The following is an 11916-nucleotide window of genomic DNA, read 5'->3' as shown; positions in this document are numbered from 1 at the left end:
TGTTAGCTAATCCAAGTTTATCATTTTAAAAGGCTAATTGATCAGTAGAAAACCCTTTTGCAATTATGTTAGCAAAAAACTGTTTTTCTGAATAAAAAAGCAATAAAACTGGCCTTCTTTAGACTAGTTGAGTATCTGGAGCGTCTCAGTGAAGACGTAACTGAAGTAAAAGTAGGTCACATAGCGAGGCTTGCCGCCTACCCAACCTACTGTTCGTGTGACTCACCGACAGTAAATGGGTGGGCTCAACCATACTGCAGACATTGGGCAACAGTATAGTCAAATGGTGCAAATGTTATACCTCTCTTCTCTGGTATATAATTAAGCAATAAGGCACGAGGGGTTGTGGTATATGGCCAATATACCACGGCTATGGGCTGTTCTTACACACTGGTGGAGTGCCTGGACACAGCCCTTAGCCATGGTATATTGGCCATAAACCACAAACCCCAGAGGTTTCCTTGTTGCTAATTTAAACTGGTTACCAACATAATTAGAGCCATAAAAATACATGTTTTGTCATACCCCTGGTATATGGTCTGATATACCACGGCTGTCAGCCAATCAGCATTTAGGCTCGACCCACCCAGTTTATAATCAAGCATGTCTCATACTCAAAATACTAAGTAATTCGTCCAGCTAGTAGTGTTTTATGAACGTATCCAATGTGTCCTTATTTTTCTCAAAAATAATAGGGACATGTTGTATAGGCCTAGAGTGTTTGGACATCAAGTTTATTTTAAAATTCACAATAACCTTAGGAAAAAATTATAATTCATTTATTCCAATAAAATAACAACATTGTAAGCTATCCATAATGCACAGTCCATAGCAAAGCACACACATCCCTGGGTCCCTAGTCTTTTCAGTTCTCTGCAGCTAGCGACTGGAACGAACTGCAACAAACACTCAAATTGGACAGTTTTATCTCAATCTCTTCATTCAAAGACTCAATCATGGACAATCTTAATGACAGTTGTGGCTGCTTTGCGTGATGTATTGTTGTCTCTACCTACTTGCCATTTGTGCTGTTGTCTGTACCCAATAATGTTTGTGCCATGTTTTGTGCTATTACCATGTTGTGTTGCAACCATGTTGTTGTCATGTTGTGTTGCTACCATGCTGTGTTGTCATGTGTTGCTCCCTTGCTATGTTGTTGTCTTAGGTCTGTCTTTATGTAGTGTTGTGTTGTCTCTCTTGTCATGATGTGTGTTTTGTCCTATATTTATATATATTTACTTTTAATCCCAGCCCCCGTCCTCGCAGGAGGCATTTTGCCTTTCGGTAGACCGTCATTGTAAATAAGATTTTTCTTAACTGACGTGCCTAGTTAAATAAAATAAATAGAGGAAACCTCTCACACTATCCTCAATTGGATCAGTATCCATATGACATACAGAAGAAAACATTAAAACCTCATTTACATTCTTGACAAGAATATCTAGTGATCAATTAGCCTTTTAAAATGATAAACTTGAATTAGCTAACACAACGTGCCATTGGAACACAGGAGTGATGGTTGCTGATAATGGGCCTCTGTACGCCTATGTAGATATTCTATTTTTTAAAAATCTGCCGTTTCCAGCTACAATAATCATATCCAACATTAACAATGCCTACACTCTATTTCTTATCAATTTGATGTTATTTTAATTGACAAAAAAAATGTGCTTTTCTTTCAAAAACAATAACATTTCTAAGTGACCCCAAACTTTTGAACGGTAGTGTATATATATATATGTAGTACAAGTCAAAAGTTTGGACACGCCTAATCATTCAAGGGTTTTTCTTTATTTTTTACTATTTTCTACATTGTAAAATAATAGTGAAGACATCAGAACGATGAAATAATACATATGGAATCATGTAGTAACCAAAAAAGTGTTAAACAAATATATTTTATATTTGAGATTCTTCAAAGTAGCCACCCTTTGCCTTGATGACAGCTTTGCACACTCTAGGTATTCTCTCAACCAGCTTCATGAGGAATGTTTTTCCAAAAGTCTTGAAGGAGTTCCCACATATGCTGAGCACTTCTTGGCTGCTTTTCCTTCACTCTGCGGTCCAACTCATTCCAAACCATCTCAATTGGGTTGGGGTCGGGTGATTGTGGAGGCCAGGTCATCTGATGCAGCACTACATCACTCTACTTCTTGGTCAAATAGCCCTTACACAGCCTTGAGGTGTGCTGGATCATTGTCCTGTTGGAAAATAAATGATAGTCCCACTAAGCGCAAACCAGATGGGATGGCATATTGCTGTAGAATGCTGTGGTAGCCATGCTGGTTAAGTGTGCCTTGAATTCTAAATAAATCCTGACAGTGTCACCAGCAAAGCACCCTCACACCATCTCACCTCCTCCTCCATGCTTCATGGTGGGAACCACACATGCGGAGATCATCCATGCACCTACTCTGCGTCTCACAAAGGCACTGACTCATCAGACCAAAGGATAGATTTCCACCGGTCTAATGTCTTTTGCTTGTGTTTCTTGGCCCAAGCAAGTCTCTTATTATTATTAGTGTCCTTTAGTAGTGGTTTCTTTGCTGCATTTTGACCATTAAGGCCTGATTCACGCAGTCTCCTCTGAACAGTTGATGTTGAGATGTGTCTGTTACTTGAACTCTGTGAAGCATTTATTTGGGCTGCAATTTCTGAGGCTGGTAACTCTAATGAACTTATCTTCAGCAAAAGAGGTAACTCTGGGTCTTCCTTTCCTGTGGCGGTCCTCATGAGAGCCAGTTTCATCCTAGCGCTTGATGGTTTTTGCGACTGCACTTGAAGAAACTTTCAAAGTTCTTGAAATTTCCAGGGTTGACTGACCTTCATGTCTTATTGTAATGATGGCTGTTGTTTCTCTTTGCTTACTTGAGCTGTTCTTGCCATAATATGGACTTGGTCTTTTACCAAATAGAGCTATCTTCTGTATACCACTACTACCTTGTCACAACACAACTGATTGGCTCAAACGCATTAAGATAAAAGTTAATTTGTGGAATTTATTTCTAACAAGGCACACATGTTAATTGAAATGCATTCCAAGTGACTACCTCATGAAGCTGGTGGAGAAAATGACAAGAGTGTGCAAAGCTGTCATCGAGGCAAAGGGTGGCTACTTTGAAGAATCTCAAATATAAAATATATTTTGATTTATTTAACACTTTTTTGGTTCCTACATGATTCCATATGTCTTATTCAATCATTTTGATGTCTTCACTATTCTTCTACAAAGTAGAAAATAGTCTAAATAAATAAAAACCCTTGAATGAGTAGGTGTGTCCAAACTTTTGACTGGTACTGTATATGGCTACTCATGCATAAACATTCATCTCTCATAAGTAGGTGTGGTTAGTTACAAGATATGGGCATAGTGGCCCTCCTCATTTACAATATGCCAAGTCTCTCTCTCTCAAACCTACTGGAAGGTAGCTCTCCAGGAAGAGTGTTGGAACCATTCTATTCATACATAAACAGACAGATAGACAAGACAGAGACAGGCAGACACAGTTGACACATCAAATTAAGAAATAGTTCATGCACCTGACCATGCATAAGCTATAACAACTTTTTTGTATAACTTGACCACTGACATATTTAGCATGGGACGTCGATGTTAGGTCACTTACATTTTGTAGCTCTGCAACACAGCAACATAACACTACAAAAACAACCGCAATTGAATGGGCTACCGAAACAGTGGTTAGGTGTGTGACCTGAGAATTGAAGAGGTAAATTGGTAGCATGTTGAAAGGTATAGCCTGAATTATTAAAATAAAAATAAAATGGGAAAAAATTAAGGTAGGCTGAATTCTCAACCTCATCAAGCAAAATATTGACATTTTGAAAGTGCAATTCCCAATACAGTGTCTAAATTAAGGCTGTCCAAAGTCATAATTTGGAGTGTCTCATAAAAGCCTGTACGGCAAGGTTCTCAAAGGAATCAAATCGTGAAGAAACCTTTTTCATTATGGTCTCAAAAGTCGCCATGGCGTGCTGAAAGTGTTTTTCTTTCAAACGTCATTCATTCAAGGCGAGCCGGTGATAAAAGATCAACTTATGGAGATCAAATGTTTCATCGATGAGAAAATTAGCAGAAGACGGAAACACCGAACTGCTGCAGCATGCATGCACGTGCATGGCACACAATAATTTCCTCACAAAGACGGACACCGACACCGCTGGTGGCACATCTGATAACCAGAGCACGGCACGGGGATGGGTCGACACAAACAACTCTTACTAAAGGTAAGAGATATGATACGCTCTTATTCCGTTTGACCCTTAAGGTGATGCTCTGCCCTAGATTCAAAACAGATATGGCAACATCAATCATCAATCAAATGTATTTATAAAGCCCTTCTTACATCAGCTGATGTCACAAAGTGCTGTACAGAAACCCAGCCTAAAACCCCAAACAGCAAGCAATGCAGGTGTAGAAGCACAGTGGCTAGGAAAAACTCCCTAGAAAGGCCAGACCTAGGAAGAAACCTAGAGAGGAACCAGGCTATGAGGGATGGCCAGTCCTCTTCTGGCTGTGCCGGGTGGAGATTATAACAGAACATGGCCAAGATGTTCAAATGTTCATAGATGACCAGCAGGGTCAAATAATAATAATCACAGTGGTTGTCGAGGCTGCAACACGTCAGCACCTCAGGAGTAAATGTCAGTTGGCTTTTCATAGCCGATCATTCAGAGTATCTCTACCGCTTCTGCTATCTCTAGAGAGTTGAAAACAGCAGTATGCTGAACAAATAGAACAAGTAGCCAGTTAAAGCCTACACACCAATCTGTGTGATACTCGTGTGCCTTATAAAGGGAATAATAACCTATTAGTAGCTTACGATTCTTCAAATTATTTCACTTATAGCAATAGAACTTGGAGCAAAAAATGTGCATCTCCCAATCATCCCCAAATATGGAGTTTGGCAACGTGCACTGGGTTGCTTCATCTCATCTCTGAGACAGATCTTGTGGAGCTGCTGGCTATAGTACAGACCTTTACTGAACACCAAACTTTCCTACCCCAATAGATGAGATAGGCTTTTCAGGTCATGCTGTCTGGGAAACTAGCATGATGGGGACATTGGCTCTCCAGGCCAAGGGCATCCCTGCCCAAATAGGCAGACAGTGACAGGTAGTAAGAGATGGCTTAGATGATAAGGAGGTCACAATTAAAGAGACAGAAAGCATAACGAATATAGGCCACCTATCTCCCTGTGCTTATTTTGGTCACACAAGTGCTCATTATGCACACATAAAAGACATGACTAACATTCCTGTTTAGGTCTATTTTTGATAGTGTGTTCTCTTATGTTAATCAATTTAGTCAATACATAACTAACGCTGGTTTGGGGTATTTAAGGTGGATTGTGTTTTTTAAGCAAACCTTTTGTATTTGATTTCCAGTTGCTGCACTTCAAATGTTATACATTTATTTAAGTGATAATGCCAGAGAAACCGGTGTTTGAGGGATATATTGGCAGGTGCTGCTTCGAGGGCATTATCACATTATACAACGGGTTACCGACATATTCAAATGATGCTTTACATATTTTCCTTAAAAACGCTATTTTGATTAATTTATTCATACTATTTCATCCTTCCACAAGATATCATGTTGACACAAATCTGGGGTTACTACTGTTATGTTTGTTCCTTATATAATGATAAACCGGGGCGTGGGTTTAATGAACATATACTTCAGCTAGAAAACTCCATGTTTAGCCATGAAGGCATTCTTTAACCATCTCCCGCGCCCGCATAGCCTGCTGGGTAACGTAGTCTAAATGTTATTAACGCATAACAACACAACTACGCAAACCGGCAGAAATCTATGGTTGCTACCCAAGCCGGCTGGTCACGAGTCGTTCAGTCTTTTTGATTTGTATCTGTGGACGCGACCCAGTCGTTCGTTCTAAATGTTCCAATTGCCATACTTGCTGGCAACATTCTTATGGCTAATTTACAGTCACGTCATAAAGTGCAGCAAGAATAACAGCAAAGTAGCCGTATTTCAATTTGTTTTCTAGTGACATTTATAAAGTGCCTGGCTGGGCTGATAAAACAGTGGATTGCGCAGTCAGATGGAACAGAGTAAATAAAAACAGTGGATTGCGCAGTCAGATGGAACAGAGTAAATAAACATTTTAACTTCATAGATTTAGCCGGTGGTAACTTGTGGAATAGACACCGGCTGGAATGTGGTTTTAACAAATCAGCATTCAGGATTAGACCCACCCTGTTGTATAATTAATCGTGGGTCTGATATACATTCTCCAAAGGGATCATCATCAATCTATAGAAAATAATTAATTTAAGGCCAATTATTTAGGCCTACGCTAATTTGCAGAGTTGTGGACTCGAGTCACATGACATGGACTCAAGTCACAAATTTGATGACTTGAGAGTGGACTTGATAGAAAATAAAATAACTTGAGACTTGACTTGGAGCCTCAAGATTCGGGACTCGACTTTGACTTCGAACTGATGGCTTGAAATTATGTTGCCAGGTTTTGGAACATTTTGTCACTCATTTTGTTGCACAAAATCTCCATCATCCTTGTCCTTCCACACAGGACAGGTGAGCTAGCAAACAGATTGCTGATTTGTACAGCCATAGGATCCGGTGCAGCACAAACGTCAAATTGTAGGGAGAGAGGATTGCCATAATAACCACAATAAGGAACTCCAAAAATAGTTTGGAATCAATAATATGAACCATTTACTTTGCAAGCTCACCAACAATTGGGCATCAAGCAACAATTACTAGCATAGGCCTACTAGTCTTTTGGTACGTCAAAATTGTTTTAAATTGATAATTTGATGCATTTGGAATTTGTTGCTAAAATTATTAATGTGTTTAAGACGCACAGGAGGTGCGTCTCTCCACTTGCACTCTCCAAACTCCTGCCAGTGGAGAGCGCTTTGCTTGTTTAAAAGTTTGTGGTTGCTTTCACAAGTAAAATAAATGCATATGTGGTACATCTATATTCCATCTAATCCTACAATAATTGTTTGCGTTTCATCATTCCATCCCGGTAACTTTTATTTCAACACATGTTTCATGTTTGATACCATACATTTTCATTTAGCCCACCGTTACTTACCCTCTGAGTGGGCGCGATGTTTATTGTGCACGTGAACATTAGCAAGACTCACGAGGTAGAAGTTCAATTTATTTCAAATCTATGTATGGTTTCTTTTGTTCATATTTCATGGGCTATGTCATAATTCCGTGTGTCTGTGTCCTACTTCTCTGTCTTTCTGGTTGTGCGTAATAGGAGTACGTGGGCATAGAAATAGACTACGTGGGCTGCACGCCATGCCTTGGAGTCAGTACGTTGAATATGATAAAAGGATTGTTCCTGTCACGTTCCTGACCTGGTTTCTGTTAGTTTTGTATGTGTTAGTTGGTCAGGACGTGAGTGTGGGTGGGCAGTCTATGTTTTCTGTTTCTATGTTGGTTTTGGGTGACCTGATATGGCTCTCAATTAGAGGCAGGTGTTTTTCATTTCCTCTGATTGAGAGTCATATTAAGGTAGGTGTGTTCACACTGTTTGTTTGTGGGTGATTGTCTTCCGTGTCTGTGCACCACACGGGACTGTTTTCAGTTTGTTTTGTACATCGTTCTTTTGTGTAGTCTATTTTCCCTGTTCGTGCGTTCTTCGTGTTATTTGTAAGTTCGTATTGTTCAGGTCTGTCTACACATTCGTTTTGTTATTTGGTAGTTTATTCAAGTATAGTTCGTTTTCTGTCTTCGTTGTTTTTGTCGTGTCTAATAAATCATTATGTATTCAACACCAGCTGCGTTTTGGTCCTCCGATCCTTCTCTCCTCTCCTCGTCTGAGGAGGAGGATTACGACACCCGTTACAGTTCCATGTATGAATGGTGATGAAATATCATTAGTAATCATAATTCTAATGTAACAATGGATGTGGAATATGCATTTTACATTGTAGAACTAGTTTATTGGTTGTAATTGCCAATTGGGTAATTGTGTGGTCCTGGGAGGGGCCAAATGCCTATACAGTGCATTCGGGAAGTATTCAGACCTCTTGACATTTTCCACATTTTGTTACGTTACAGACTTTTTCTAAAAAAGCTTAAATTGTTTTTTCCCCCTCATCAATCTACACACAATACCTCAGAATGACAAGTAAAAACAGGTTATTGGACATTTTTGCAAATGTATAAAAAATAAACTGAAATATCAAATGTACATAGGTATTCAGAACCTTTACTCAGTACTTTGTTGAAGAACATTTGTCAGCAATTACAGCCTCGGGTTTTCTTGGGTATGACATTACAAGCTTGGCACACCAGTATTTGGGGAGTTTCTCCCATTCTTCATCCGCAGGTCCTCTCAAGCTCTTTCAGGTTAGATGGGGCGCGTTGAGGCACAGCTATTTTCAAGTCTCTCCAGAGATGTTTAAACAGGTTCAAGGCCAGGCTCTGGCTGTGCCACTCAAGGACATTCAGAGACTTGTCCCGAAGCCACTCCTGCATTGTCTTAGCTGTGTGCTTAGGGTCATTGTCCTGTTGGAAGGTGAACCTTCGCCCCTAGGCTCTAGGAAGAGTCTTGGTGGTTTGAAATGTCTTCCATTTAAGAATGATGGACTCCACTGTGTTCTTGGGGAGCTTCAATGCTGCAAAAATGTTTTGGTGCCCTTCACCAGATCTGTGCTTCGACACAACCCTGTCTCAGAGCTCTACGGACAATTCCTTCGACCTCATGGCTTGGTTTTTGCTCTGACATGCACTGTCAACTGTGGGACCTTATATAGACAGGTGTGTGCCTTTCCAAACCATGTCCAATCAATCGAATTTACCACAGGTGGACTCCAATCAAGTTGTCGAAACATCTCAAGGATGACCAATGGAAACAGGATGCACCAGAGCTCAATTTCGAGTCTCATAGCAAAGGGTCTAAATCTTTATGTAAATAAGGTGATTCTGTTCTTTAATTTTTATAAATTTGCTAAAATATCCCAAAAACTGTTTTCGCTTTGTCATCATGGGGTATTGTGTGTAGATGGATGAGGATTTTTTTTTTAAGTAATCTATTTTAGAATAAGGCTTTAACGAAACGAAATGTGGAAAAAGGGAAGGGGTCTGAATACTTTCCGAATGCACTGTACAGTCGTGGCCAAAAGTTTTGAGAATGACACAAATATACATTTTCACAAAGTCTGCTGCTTCAGTATCTTTAGATATTTTTGTCAGATGTTACTATGGATTACTGAAGTATAATTACAAGCATTTCATAAGTGTCAAAGGCTTTTATTGACAATTACATGAAGTTGATGCAAAGAGTCAATATTTGGAGTATAGGTGCAATCTTACTGGCAGCAATATCCTTGCCTTTTTTATGCCAATCAATGATGACGGCACATTTTTCCTTGCTGGAAACCATGGTTGATAGAGGAAGAACAATGATTCCAAGCACCACCCTCCTTTTGAAGCTTACAGTCTGTTATTCGAACTCAATCAGCATGACCGAGTGATCTCCAGCCTTGTCCTCGTCAACACTCACACCTGTGTTAACGAGAGAATTACTGACATGATGTCAGCTGGTCCTTTTGTGGCAGGGCTGAAATGCAGTGGAAATGTTTTTGGGGGATTCAGTTCATTTGCATAGCAAAGAGGACTTTGCAATTAATTGCAATTCATCTGATCACTCTTCATAACATTCTGGAGTATATGCAAATTGCCATCATACAAACTGAGGCAGCAGACTTTGTGAAAATTAATATTTGTGTCATTCTCAAAACTTTTGGCCACGACTGTATGTAGGCTACCTGTTTGACAGATTCAATGTGGTTTCTCAAGGGGAGGCCGTGCAGTCTTGCCCTCTACCTGTATCTACCTGTGTCCCTGTTTTGCCTGACACAGAGGTTATTTCTTTTGGGCTATTGCCAGTGTATATTTTGTATGATATGGTACCTTCAACATGGGATCACCAAGACCTGTAAATAAATCTGCACTTCAACCTGCATTTTCTTCTGCTGATTTAATTCCATTAGGACTGCTACAAAGTCCATATTTTACAATTACAGCATCGAAATGTGTTGTAGCCAAAATAATGAAAAGGGCTGCCAGGTAGCCTCAAAAAATAGACAAGTCGTTGCATAAATACATACAAAAAAGTACTTGACTTGAGACTTGACTTGAAAAAAAGTGTGACTTGACTTGCTCTTAGAATGCACGACCTCGATTTGTCTCGAGACTCGATCCGTTTTACTTGGAACTCGACTGAGACCAAGACCTTGTCTCGAGACTTGCTTGTGACTAAAATAATAGGCTGGCCGACCATGAAACACAGTTGCGTGTAAAGACACTAATATAGCGTATATCGAGTGACGTATCTAATTGTCTGCACGGTACACAGTGAGCAAAGAAAGTTCCTATAACATTGTTCCAAATGTCCGTTTTGAATGCTTCAATAAGCCTGACCAATTATTAATAGCCTAATGATGTTCCCACGCACACTATTGGATACAGCTATTGTATCTTATGGAACAGTCTGAAATGGTAGGCTGTATATTGTAAACACATACAGCAAATAACAGGATTGAATAGGTTGTATTTATTTATTTATTCAACAGCTCTTTCCTCTAACAGAAGTTCGCAGTGATCTGTGCCTTCTAACTGCACATTTTATCTCCATATCTTCATTCAAAGACTCAATCATGAACACTCTTACTGACAGTTATTGCTGTTTCGCGTGATGTATTGTTGTCTCTACCTTCTTGCCCTTTGTGCTGTTGTCTGTGCCCAATAACGTTTGCACCATGTTTTGTCCTGCTACCATGTTGAGATTCTACCATGTTGTGTCTCTACCATGCTGTGTTGTCATGTGTTGCAGCCATGCTATGCTGTTGCCTTAGGTCTCTCTTTATGTAGTGTTGTCTCTCTTGTCGTGATGTGTGTTTTGTCCTATATATATATATATATTTTTTATCCCAGCCCCCGTCTCCGCAGGAGGCCTTTTGCCCTTTGGTAGGACATCATTGTAAAAAAGAATTTGTTCTTTAACTGACTTGCCTAGTTAAATAAATACAATATATATATATATTACATCCGTGGTAAACTGTCAAGCCTGTAGGCCTAATTGACTCGTGCGCCAACCCTGCTGTCCCGTGGTGGCTGGCCAGATAAGTAACGTGATGAGTAAACGTGACGAAAACTTAACACAATTTCTTTAATCGCCCGAAGCCCCGTCTATCCGTTAGCCTTGATTTACCCTCTGTCTACCAGAGTTGCAGAATGAATTACATCCGCTCATTAAACTTGTCACAGCATTCGCACCACTGTAGAGAAACCTCCCTAATGTACTCATGGGTCTAAAGAACCATGTCAATAAATAGTCTACTGGATCTGTTTTTCTGCATACAGTAAAACAGTTTCTAAGAATTCCAAACCAACAGCCATGAAGTCTTTCCATGACAAGTAAGACAACAATAGTCACCAGTGGAGCCACGTGCGCCTGGTATGCATCATTGGCCATATACAGTATATACAGACCAGATGCAAACGGATAATAAACACACATTTGTGTGATTAATGAACTGCCATAATAATCACGGATATGATACATGAAGTCGAATGACTCGCTTGGTTATATTGATGTTACGGCTATGTCTCATGTCTCCACAGATGCAAAATGAACAGACATTTACATTTGACAATGAGTGACAGCTTTGTAAGTACGCCTACGCCTTAACAATTTATAGTTAGAAGTGCGCTCGACTGGCTTGCACGCACACATGATCAAGTTATTCCTCCCCTTGCTTGGTAATGCGCTATTTCAAATCACATTGCTCTCGGACACGTGTACAGCGAAGTTAAAGCTGGAATCTTTATATAGTTGCTACATACATTTTTGGACTTATAAATTAATTATATATACCCATTAT

This window comes from Salvelinus fontinalis, chromosome 2 (genome assembly GCF_029448725.1).
Source record: "Salvelinus fontinalis isolate EN_2023a chromosome 2, ASM2944872v1, whole genome shotgun sequence".
Taxonomy (NCBI): domain Eukaryota; kingdom Metazoa; phylum Chordata; class Actinopteri; order Salmoniformes; family Salmonidae; genus Salvelinus; species Salvelinus fontinalis.
Note: the sequence above shows the minus strand (reverse complement) of the source record.